The sequence below is a fragment of the Cynoglossus semilaevis genome, chromosome 18 (assembly GCF_000523025.1).
Source record: "Cynoglossus semilaevis isolate Cse_v1.0 chromosome 18, Cse_v1.0, whole genome shotgun sequence".
NCBI classification, from domain to species: Eukaryota; Metazoa; Chordata; class Actinopteri; order Pleuronectiformes; family Cynoglossidae; genus Cynoglossus; species Cynoglossus semilaevis.
Window position 1 is genome coordinate 7677297 of NC_024324.1, and position 10548 is coordinate 7687844.

The 10548-nt window shown below is 36.9% G+C and overlaps 1 long non-coding RNA gene across 2 annotated transcripts; it reads right to left on the minus strand.

Moving 5' to 3' along the window:
* Positions 1-3314: 3314 nt before the first annotated feature.
* LOC103394213 (uncharacterized) lies at positions 3315-6081 on the minus strand. 2 transcript variants are annotated; one of them, XR_003052779.1, is made up of 5 exons: positions 5678-6081; positions 5056-5148; positions 4943-4994; positions 4755-4821; positions 3315-4609 (listed from the first exon to the last, which is right to left on the minus strand). It is a non-coding gene; the product is annotated as an uncharacterized LOC103394213 (long non-coding RNA). The 2 variants fall into 2 exon arrangements; XR_003052778.1 differs by having other exon boundaries at positions 5056-6081.
* Positions 6082-10548: the final 4467 nt, after the last annotated feature.

The window sequence follows — 10548 nt, forward strand, 5'->3', positions numbered from 1 at the left end:
AGGTCAAAATTTTAGATCTACAACAGCTGAACTGACCCACATTGAGGGTCAGTGTCTGGGCATTTACTTGGATAAACACAAGTTAACAGTTTGTTTTTAAATTCCTGGACTTTAGTCAACTAAAGATGGCAGGAAAAAAGAGAGAGAGCAGCCATGATAAAGTTAAGGTTGTTTAATTTGACATTTTAAGAGACCAAAGGAACAGAGGTCCCAAACAGAACAAAATGTCCCACATAAACAGGACTACTGTGGACCCCCACCCTAAACTGACAATAATCAACAAACAACACAACCAATCACCATGGCTTCTCATCTAGAGTCAATGATGAGGTCCAAAAACCACTGATGACTGTAACTTCAAACACTTGATCTAAAAAACAAATCTTCATTCTATTCTAAAAGACTTCTGGAGGATGCTGTACCATGGACAGTGTCAGGTCCCAAAATCAGATGGATCCAAGTCTGATTTTGGAATTGGCAACCATGGTACAGTCCTCCGTAAATATTCATTACTGTGAAAGAAATCCAAGTCAGAGACTGATAGTAAACTACAGTAAAATTAAACCTGGGTTCAAGCGTGTAGTTGAGGTCATCAGTGATCAAAGACCAAATCTTACAAAACCCATGAAAAGCCATGTTGATTTTTAAACACTATGGAAAGAAAAAAAAATCTGCATGGAGCGGAGCTGTGGTCAGTCTGGGTCCTTGGTGGTCCAGACCTAAACATGAATGAGTCACAGTAAGAAGGAGGCAGGCCTGGATCATCCTGGCTCACAGTCTCTAGACTTGGTCCACTCCATAGAACACTAGACAGATCGGATCAGTCAGTCTGCAGATTGAACCTGAAGACATTCTGTGGGCTGATAGTCCGGATAGTCTGGCAACCAATGAGTGGTTCCTCCTGGGTCTCTTTCACACCAAAGTCAAGGATGCAAAATCCCCAGAACTTGTTTAGATAGACTAAAAGACAAAAAAAAAATTCTTCCTTAGTTTCACCAAGTCTGAGATTAAACTGTAGACACATCAACAGAAGGTAAAGTGAGGAGCAATTACTTTTCAATACAATTTAAAAGAAAATGTAAATATTAACAACCTAAGTCTTGGGTTGTCTCTTTGCCAAGTATATTTTCTATTAAAGACCCTAAACACACAATCTAATCTGTATGACTACTAGAATAAACCAGCATATTTATAAACCTGCTAACATAACCTTGTTCATTAAAACAAATACATTTTCCAGAGGACAGAACTACAAAATTCCTCTGGTGGGAGGTCCCCCAACAGACCATCTAGCTGCCACAGTAGAGCAATTTAAGCCAAAATACTATCAGTTTGACAGAATTAATGAGTTTTAATTTAACATTTTAAACACATCTATGGGCTGAATGAACATTTAAATCAAATAACTTCACAGCAGCTAAATCACTAGCCTGAAAAACAAAGATTTATTCAAACAAATGTATAGTAAACACATCAAATATTACCCTAAACATGCTCTGGTCAATGGTCTGAAAATTAGCAGCTAGAAGTAGACTACCATCCAGAACAGGGGTCAGCAACCTTATTAAAACCTAGCTACTTCAATGGCACTCAGTAATACGAAGAGTTAATTGTTTGATACATACTGAACAATGTAACAATAAGTCCTGAGACAGAACACTCTTCTCACCACCATCATAGCACCCATTTGAATATCATTCAAATGTAACTGAAGCAACCTGGGCACCACCTACTCACCCCTGATCGAGAGTAACATCCTGGTCAGGGTCTATGAGTGACCCTGACCAACTAAGACCACAATCTCTACAGAAGAACAAAAGGTAAAGTGAGGAGCAATTAGCAGCAACACTAGGTCCAAACCAGTCCCTTCATCTTCTGCCATTCAGCCCACCAAATTTATCAATAAAATTGAAAAATAAAAATAAAAAAGTAAATATTAACAACCTAAGTCTTGGGTTGTCTCTTTGCCAAGTATGTTTTCTATTAAAGACCCTAAACGCGCAATCTAATCTGTATGACTACTAGAATAAAATAGCATATTTATAAATTTGCTAACTTAACCCTGTCACGTAAAACGAAACATTTTCCAGAGGACAAAATTACGAAATTCCTCTAGTGGGAGGCCTCCCAAAACGCCATCTAGCTGCCACAGTAGGGCTTACAAGTCTTTAGTAGAAAATTGACTTGGCAGAGGGAGACAAGCCAGCTCTGAAAATACAAATGACATTAATTCAATGACATTAAAGACAATTTAAGTCAAAATACTGTCAGTTTGACAGAATTAATGAGTTTTAATTAAACATTTTATAAAAACATCTATGGGCTGAATGAACATTTAACTCAAATAACTTCACAGCAGCTAATTCACTAGCCTGAAATACAAAGAAATATTGAAACAACTGTTATAGTCAACTTCTCACAAAAAAAAGACTCTAAACATGTGCTCTGGTCACTGGTCTGAAAATTAGCAGCTACAAGCAGACTAACATCCAGAACAGGGGTCAGCAACCTTATTAAAACCTAGCTACTTCAACGGCACTCAGTAATACGAAGAGTTAATTGTTTGATACATACTGAACAATGTAACAATAAGTCCTGAGACAGAACACTCTTCTCACCACCATCATAGCACCCATTTGAATATCATTCAAATGTAACTGAAGCAACCTGGGCACCACCTACTCACCCCTGATCGAGAGTAACATCCTGGTCAGGGTCTATGAGTGACCCTGACCAACTAAGACCACAATCTCTACAGAAGAACAAAAGGTAAAGTGAGGAGCAATTAGCAGCAACACTAGGTCCAAACCAGTCCCTTCATCTTCTGCCATTCAGCCCACCAAATTTATCAATAAAATTGAAAAATAAAAATAAAAAAGTAAATATTAACAACCTAAGTCTTGGGTTGTCTCTTTGCCAAGTATGTTTTCTATTAAAGACCCTAAACGCGCAATCTAATCTGTATGACTACTAGAATAAAATAGCATATTTATAAATTTGCTAACTTAACCCTGTCACGTAAAACGAAACATTTTCCAGAGGACAAAATTACGAAATTCCTCTAGTGGGAGGCCTCCCAAAACGCCATCTAGCTGCCACAGTAGGGCTTACAAGTCTTTAGTAGAAAATTGACTTGGCAGAGGGAGACAAGCCAGTTCTGATAATACAAACTGTTCAATGACATTAAAGGCAATTTAAGTCATAATACTGTTAGTTTTAAAGAATTAATGAGTTTTAAATCAACATTTTAAACACATCTATGGGCTGAATGAACATTTAATTAAAAATAACTTCAGCTAATTCACTAGCCTGAAATACAAAGAAATATTGAAACAACTGTTATAGTCAACTTCTCACAAAAAAAAGACTCTAAACATGTGCTCTGGTCACTGGTCTGAAAATTAGCAGCTACAAGCAGACTAACATCCAGAACAGGGGTCAGCAACCTTATTAAAACCGAGCTACTTCAACAGCACTCAGTAATATGAAGAGCTACTAGTTTGATGCATATTTAGTGAACAATGTAACAATAAGTTCTGAGACAGAACACTCTTCTCATCAACATCATTGCACCCATTTGAATACAATTCAAATGTAACTGAAGGAACCCGGGCACCACATACTGACCACTGATCTAGAGTAACATCCTGGGCAGGGTCTATTAGTGACCCTGACCAACTAAGACCACAATCTCTACATCAGTGAAACTAACAAGCAGCCAAAGAGAAATTAAAACCACAACAATCCTTATGCAGCTGAGCAGGTATTAAACTCCTGTCATCTGTGGTCAGTCTGAGTCCTGATGACAAGACCCAGGCTTTTTAGGGGGGGCTAAACACAAGAGTCAAATTAGTTTTCTACACAACAAACTGACACTTTGAGGATTATAAATCAGTGGTAATGTGCAATCTAATCTGTATGCCTACTAGAATAAACCAGCATAATTATACAATTGCTATTTTAACCCTGTCCAGTTAAACAAAACATTTTCCAGAGGACAAAATTACAAAATTCCTCTGGTGGGAGACCATCTAAAACACCATCTAGCTGCCACAGTAGGGCTTACAAGTCTTTAGTAGAAAATTGACTTGGCAGAGGGAGACAAGCCAGTTCTGATAATACAAACTGTTCAATGACATTAAAGGCAATTTAAGTCATAATACTGTTAGTTTTAAAGAATTAATGAGTTTTAAATCAACATTTTAAACACATCTATGGGCTAAATGAACATTTAATTAAAAATAACTTCACAGCAGCTAAATCACTAGCATGGAAAACAATGATAAATATTGAAACAACTGTTACAGTCAACTTCTCATAAAAATGACCCTAAACATGTGCTCTGGTCACTGGTCTGAAAATTTGCAGCTACAAGCAGACTAACATATTGAGTAACATCCTGGTCAGGGTCCATTAGTGACCCTGACCAACTAAGACCACAGCCTCTACAGTGAAACTAACATAGCTGAGAAAAAAATAAAAACATAACAATCCTTATTCAGCTGAGCAGGTATTAAACTCCAGTCATCAGTGGTCAGTCTGGGTCCAGGGGCAGCACCTAAACATGAAGGAGTCCAGAAGGAGGTGCTGTAGGTCTGGATCATCTTGGCTGCAGACATGATGAGACAAGGATGTAGTTTATCCGACTTCCATGGTGTCAATTATTCTGGATCAAAAAACAAACAAAAAAAACCAAGACAAAACAAAGGTAAGCAACCATGAATCACAAACAAATAAAGATGAGAAGGAAAAACCTGTCTTCTAATGGTACTCTGCTCAGGAGTCTGCTTCAGCCGTGCTTCACCAGGTCCAGTCCAACATCTGCCACAGAACATAAGGAGAAGAAAAAACAATGTCCTGGTTCTTGGCCATGTCATTCAACATTCAGTCACATCAGTAGTATTCAGTAATGGGAAAATTAATAACAGAAATTCCTGCTCACCCCTGGTCCACTCTACCAGAATCCATCTTCTCCAGACTTGGTCCACAGAATCCTAGACAGATCAGATCAGGTTAAAGCGAACAGATTCAGAAATGTCAATATGCAGAATAAACCTGAAGAGATCTGGCAGCCAATGGGTGGATCCTCCTGGGCCACTTCTACCCCAAACTCCAGGATGCCAGATTTCCAGAACTTGTTTGGATCCACTACAAGACAGGATAAAAAATAAAATCCTCCTTAGTTTAACCAAGTCTGAGATTAAACTGTCGACACATCAACAGAAGGTAAAGTGAGGAGCAATTACTTTTCAATACAATTTAAAAGAAAATGTAAATATTAACAACCTAAGTCTTGGGTTGTCTCTTTGCCAAGTATATTTTCTATTAAAGACCCTAAACACACAATCTAATCTGTATGACTACTAGAATAAACCAGCATATTTATAAACCTGCTAACATAACCTTGTTCATTAAAACAAATACATTTTCCAGAGGACAGAACTACAAAATTCCTCTGGTGGGAGGTCCCCCAACAGACCATCTAGCTGCCACAGTAGAGCAATTTAAGCCAAAATACTATCAGTTTGACAGAATTAATGAGTTTTAATTTAACATTTTAAACACATCTATGGGCTGAATGAACATTTAAATCAAATAACTTCACAGCAGCTAAATCACTAGCCTGAAAAACAAAGATTTATTCAAACAAATGTATAGTAAACACATCAAATATTACCCTAAACATGCTCTGGTCAATGGTCTGAAAATTAGCAGCTAGAAGTAGACTACCATCCAGAACAGGGGTCAGCAACCTTATTAAAACCTAGCTACTTCAATGGCACTCAGTAATACGAAGAGTTAATTGTTTGATACATACTGAACAATGTAACAATAAGTCCTGAGACAGAACACTCTTCTCACCACCATCATAGCACCCATTTGAATATCATTCAAATGTAACTGAAGCAACCTGGGCACCACCTACTCACCCCTGATCGAGAGTAACATCCTGGTCAGGGTCTATGAGTGACCCTGACCAACTAAGACCACAATCTCTACAGAAGAACAAAAGGTAAAGTGAGGAGCAATTAGCAGCAACACTAGGTCCAAACCAGTCCCTTCATCTTCTGCCATTCAGCCCACCGAACATTTACATGTTTACATTGATATAACTACAAAGGCAGGCAAATCTACATGACATAAGAATGCTGAACATCCATGTTGGTAGACGAGGCTTGGAATGCACATTGATAGTTTAGGCTTGACATCCTTATTGGTAGATGAATCTTGACATCCATGTTGATAGTTTAGGCTTGACATCCTTATTGAAGATGAATCTTGACATCCATGTTGATAGGTGAATCTTGACTTTGTTGATGGTTGATGATGATCGCAACGTCCAAAGTGGTGCAAAACGACAGCGAACAGGACATCAAAATTGTGGAAGATGATCGCAACATCCACAATGGTGGAAAACAACCGCAAACGGGATGTAAAAATTTTGAATTGGTTTATATAACTCTAAACTCTAAATGAATAAGTCTAAAAAAAGTTTTTTGAGACCAGCTAATGCCCATTACTGGGACTTGCAGTACTGGAGGCGATGTAGGCGTGGCAACCAGGAGGGGACGCCACACTTGCAGTGAACTAGTTACTGGACGTCAGCCTTTAGACATCCAGATTCACCAGCCTATGAACCACAATTCGAATTCCACATTCAAACACATGAAGGAAGGCTCGGCGGCCCAAGGAAGCACAGCAGCGGCGCGGCAGCCGCAAAGAGGACAAGAAAAACGACGCTCCCTACTTTGTTGAAGATCTTCTGGACGAATCTAGCAAAAAAAAAAAAAAAAAAACCAAAAACTCTGGGTGGGAGATCTTCAGGCTGAACAGGCGCTGAGTTTAAGTTCTTAACAACATTTGTCAAATTATTATTAAATAAAAATACCCGGAGTTTGACTTTACAGATCGCTCACCTCGGTTTTACTCCAGACGCGGACAACTTCGACCTGCTTTGGTGCGCAGAAATCCCAACGCACCAAACAAAGATTATTTCAAGATTAATTCACACGTTCATTTACCGTTCAAAATTCATCGTTGATGGAGCTGAAGCTGTACTTTAAACACTAACATGGTAACATATTAATCAAAGCGTAACCACGTTCTACAAACAAAAAGAACATGCGTCAGTTTTATTTAGTTTCAGCAAAACGTAGTAAATAATACTAAATAATACTAATAAAAGTTATTTTCGACTTTGAGTGAAGTGTTGGCTTTTAAAATGAATTAATACACGGAGTCAAAACGCCAAAAGTTGGAGAGAAATCCAAATGCCTCTCACCTTCCTGAGTCAAGTCGCCAATTAGTAATAATTGGGTACAGCTGCGTCTTTTTTGATGGGGCGCGTCGGACCTTTTTCCGCTTCTGATGTCACAGGCAGTGACACGCCTTTGTGAGGAGTGTGCAACAAAAAGTTTGAAAAATAATATTAAAATAATACACTAAATAAAAAATAAAATAAAAACGGTGACGTAATGTAACGTAGGTGAAATTATGGAATTTACGTAATTTACGGACAAATACGGAACAAAACATTTAATTGCCAATTAAAAGATGATTCTGTATTTTAGGGATGTGGCAACGCCAACTGTAACAGGCTTTATAAGTCCAGACATCTTGTTTGAATAGGACATACTAAGCTAATTGGGAAGAAGAATTAAGTTCTAATTTACCTCTAATTCACATTCCTCAGGAATATAGTAAGTACAAAACAAACAAAAAAAAAACAATAAGTTTGAATCAATACACAAGTCAGCACAGTTTAATTTGCTCTATTTCTGTAATAAAATCTCATTTCAGAGATAAGTTTGACAGTGAATAGACACATAAAGACCAGACAACATTTCCCTATAATTTGCTCTATTTCTGTAATAACACATAAAGACCAGACAACATTTCCCTGGTAATAAAAATCACACTCTCATCTAGACGTGGCTGTGGTAATTACTCTTCACGGGACAAAAAAAAAAAAAACAAAACAAAAAAAAACACTCTGATATTGATTACTCTCATAATTCATTTCCATCTTATGACATAGAGAGAGGGAGTGAGAGGGAGTGAGAGAGAGAGAGAGAGATTAAAATATGCTGGCAGATTAGTACTGCGTCCTAAACAGAACGTTTTTACGACCAGACTTTGAAGTGAGGCAGCAGCTATTGGCTCAAACCAACCCTTATCAATATTTGCCCAATAATGCACAAAAAGAGTAGAAATTAGTAGATATAGATAGTAGATATTCATGGTATATTATTATAATTATTATTATAGAATGTATTATATAATTTATTTTATATCTTTAAATCTTTTTGAAAGGGCCTCTTTTCCTATATATTATTTGTTAGTAGTCAAGTTGTACCGTCAACAAAGAAAATAAATGATCACCTTTGATAACCTCAATTGGGCTGGGGCTGTGGCCTGTGTGGTTTCCTGTAGTTCAAGCAGGCTGTAGGTCATCTTACTGTCTTATATTATTCATGTTATACTCAGGGTTTAAACATTTATATCGCATGACCTCCTACAAATAGCATTGTCCATCCATCAATAGTGTCTTCAATTACAACAATATAAAATATTTGGGAGTTTAGACCTGCTAGGGGGAATAGATACAAAGCCAGATGAGATATTAAAGTCATCAAACGTCACATTGTCTAAGACAGGAAAAATCCATTTGAATTTTTTTGTGAGTTTAATGCAAATGTGAAGCAGCTGACAGACTGACATTGCCATCACTTAGGCCGTCCTGACACACGGCTTAATTTTGATTAATATTTTTTGCAAAGTTCATAAAAATGAATGGCCAAAACATTATTAAACCACCCGGCTCTGCGTCACACAAGATGAATCAGCCAGATGCAAAGTTAGTCCCCATTACGAATTCCCAGTTGCGAAATAGCATGTGGCGGTGATTGAAGCAGTTGGCTGCACACTTATGAAAACCCATGTTTTTCAATGAGACACTTGTAATCAAATGAGTTCCATGATTATTTTGCGACAAAACAAGCAGAAAAAGAGCCGACCATGTGTCTAATTTATGGAGTGGCTGCTTCCTCTTCCTTTCTTCCCTCTCTCCCTCCCGCCTCACCCATTTACTCCAAATCAGTGCCATTCTCTTCCCAATCTTTTTTTTTTTCATTTTGCCTAAAAATTTTTTCATGTATCTGACTCCATCAGAGTCACGTTTCTCTTTGCTGTCAATCTCTTTATACTCCCCCTTGGTCTGTCTCCCTTTTCCCACTGTCTTTTCCCTCTCTTAATCCGTTCATCATTAATTCATGCGATGCAGCAGAGCAGAGGCTCAGTGAGTGATACACTTCAACCATAACAAACAAGCCCAAATATCTGCACTCAGCAGCAATGATCTGCATCACTGCGGGTGCACAAGTGAGGGAGGGAACTGGGAATGAAAATCCCCTTTTTTAATTTATTTATTTTGCCTTTTTTTTTTTGGACAGTGAAAAAGGCACTCACTTGGTTTTATCCCTACCTTTGATATTTAAATAAACAATAAATCTGATGAGAATCATTTTAATTAGACTTGATTTTTCCAGGGCTATTATGCATATTAAAATGTTTTAGTTAGCCTGAAATACACTATGCTGATGAAATAACTGCAAGCCTTTTTTTAAAATGATATACTTTGTTGGTTTTCAATGAAAACCCTAAAGTGGTTCCATCAAGCCACAAGGCCTAATTTGTATTACAATTTTAGAATAAAATGCTAAAGTGCTTTACAAAATAAAGGAAATGAAAAGCATTGGACCGTTGATGCATTTACCCTTGCAGCATATACCCAAGTCAGTGATCAAATAATCAGTAGTAAGTGTCATTTAGATGTTGTTACAGTCCCAGCCATAAACATTGATGTTGCCTAACAGCTGCCTGAAGCTGCAGTCGATTAAAAAGTACAAGATGACTGCCGACAATTTTAAATGATGCTTATATTTTTTATTCATTCATCATTCATTCATTTTATGACCATTATGAATTATTTTGTATTTATATATTTAAATTTATTATAATACGATCTGCAGGAAAACAGAAAATGTGGACATAGAAAAATGCACCCTGAAGGGGGTGCTATAATTGTTACTTTAAATAGATATAAACATGCAATGAGTCATAAATATAACCACAACATAAAATACACATTTCTATACTTACTACTACACATACAGTGTAACAGAAATAATCCTAACATTAGACTTAATCACAATTCTGAAACTCAATGAAGAAACGATAAAAGAAAAAGAATCATATAAATCCCATAACAATACATCACATATATCTTATAGACTTGATGCTTTAGGTAATTAATTTAAATGTAAAAAACCTCAACTACACTTATCTTAATTTACTTTTCATATTAGTTGACAACTATAAAAAATAATTTTTTTTTCTACATCCAAAAATTATTAATTTTAAGCTATCTAATATGGTTTCATATAAAAAAAAAATAATAATAGATGCACTCACACAACCACTGTATGGATTGTCATCGGACACATAAATATATAAAAAATATCTTCACAGGTTTTTCATTTACTGTTA